The sequence below is a fragment of the Bombyx mori genome, chromosome 18, assembly GCF_030269925.1.
Source record: "Bombyx mori chromosome 18, ASM3026992v2".
Taxonomy (NCBI): Eukaryota; Metazoa; Arthropoda; class Insecta; order Lepidoptera; family Bombycidae; genus Bombyx; species Bombyx mori.
The window spans coordinates 10,696,681-10,698,743 of NC_085124.1; the positions used below are offsets into that span (position 1 = coordinate 10,696,681).

The 2,063-nt window shown below is 39.7% G+C and overlaps 1 long non-coding RNA gene across 1 annotated transcript; it reads left to right on the plus strand.

Moving 5' to 3' along the window:
* Positions 1 to 1,800, plus strand: LOC119629868 (uncharacterized). The gene is made up of 2 exons (XR_005245755.2): positions 1 to 261; positions 822 to 1,800. It is a non-coding gene; the product is annotated as an uncharacterized LOC119629868 (long non-coding RNA).
* The last annotated feature ends 263 nt before the right edge of the window (positions 1,801 to 2,063 follow it).

The window sequence follows — 2,063 nt, forward strand, 5'->3', positions numbered from 1 at the left end:
TGAAAGCAAACATTTGACATTACAGAGATTCTCGCAGTTATACAAAAGCTGTTGTTTACTCGAGGAATTTACGAGGACCATAAATAATGTTGACGTCTGTCTGTTTAGGACTGTCGGAAATAATTTCGAAAAAAAACAGACTCTAACTTTCAGCTGGAATATCACCAGACAAAACATAGTATTTACCGGCTGGCTGGTGTTAATTCCATTTTTGTGTCTGCATTTATATCATATGCTGTAATATACATAAATGTATTAAAGGTAATGGAGGTATTACTTTTGTTTTTTTGGGAGGACGGTATTAGTTACTGTGGCTGGCTCCTCGGTGAGCCAAGCTAAGAGAGTAGTCTGCAGGGGCCACGATGAGGCAGTTATGAGTATAGTGCTGCATTGTCTTATCAAATTAGTTTTTCGACGCTGACTTTTGGTGTTTCCTGACGGGTTCGAGGTCGGTGGGTCAATGTGGAGCAAATGCAAGTTTTGTAAAGTGTTACCTTGCCATGAAAGGGGACAGTTTACTCCGCTTGCACATCGAAGGGTAGAGTCTGCTAAGAATAAGCACGGCGTGGTCTCGGATATTTTTCATTTGGTAGCGGTAAGTCATGGGACTATATATGTAAAAAGAACATAGGATGCCCAGATATTTGACCTATCTGGTCCGGAATATGGCCAAAGGATAATTGGGTTATGATATTTTGTAGACGTATGTAATGCGGGATGGAATTAGAATGCAGGTCCAAAGAGCACAGCGACGTTTTTCGAGAAATTGATCTGATTCGCCACATCTGAAATCAGTAACCGAGTGTTGTTTGTGTTTGCAGTCCTGAGTTTCTTCGCAGTAAGAGACCTATTCCTAATAGAGTAGTGGATGGCCGTATCATCGGCGAAGAGAGCTAAGTAAATGGACGGTAGCCGAGGGATGTCGTTAATGTATATATTTAATATTAGCGAGGCGAATATGGAACCTTGCTGGACTTCATCCGTTAGAGGTCGCGGGGAGGAGCGGGTTCATTCGACTGGATATCGAAGCTCGACAAGAAGTTCCTGGACCATGTTCCACAGTTTAAAGGTCAAACAGTTGTGCCAAAGGAGGGCTTCCGTGTAGAGGGGCTTAGGTCGGTAAACGCATTTTTTTAGTTACCTAACAAAATTTGTAAAAGTTTGCTAGGAATAAACTAGATATGTTAAGGCACTCGTGCTTTTCAATTGCACACTCTTCCCTTAAACAGCAAAATAAGGCCTTTTTAGCACGTGCCTAATCTCGAGTCTACGACCCCACAAATAGCACTGATGTTTCCTCTGAGACACGTTGCCATTAATTATTTAGCAGTCTAATTAGGTTTTGCCAGTTTTCAGAGATCCCTCGGGCAAATTTAAACGGGTTTTAATTAGTTTTCAAATTCGAAAAATTCCTTGTGATTTCTACGCCTTGTAATTTTAATATGCCTTTGAAAACACCGTGGAGTGCTTTACATTTTTCTCTTAGACTAAAGGTGTTTATGTGTTCTGGCCTTTGTTATGGAAATACTTGCGATACAAAGGAAATATGTACGATGTTAGTATCCAATAAGAAGGTGACGTAAAAGGCGGAGAGTATCTCCATGATTTATTTATTTCGAATGAGACTGTTTTTGGAAATGATGTGCAAAATTATACACACTATTATTTAATGGGTTCTTACTTTCACAATTCGTGATGGCGCTTGTAACAGTGCAGAAATATCGGTACTCATGAAATGTGAACATAGCGAAAGTGTAAATAGTTTAATCATTAACATAATAAAATATTTCTGATTCAAAAGATACTTTTTAGTGTAATGTAGTAGGGAACATAGAGCTTGCTAACGAATAAAACCTGTTTACGTAAGCTTTTGCTCGTATTAAGATTTTTAATTATTGTGAATTGTTTACTGGTGCTCTAAAGAGTACTCATAGCAGTTTATACTAGTGGTAGGACCTCTTGTGAGTCCGCACGGGTAGGTACGACTATCCCGCCTATTTCTGCCGTGAAGCAGTAATGCGTTTCGGTTTGAAGGGTGGTGCAGCCATTGTAACTATACTTGA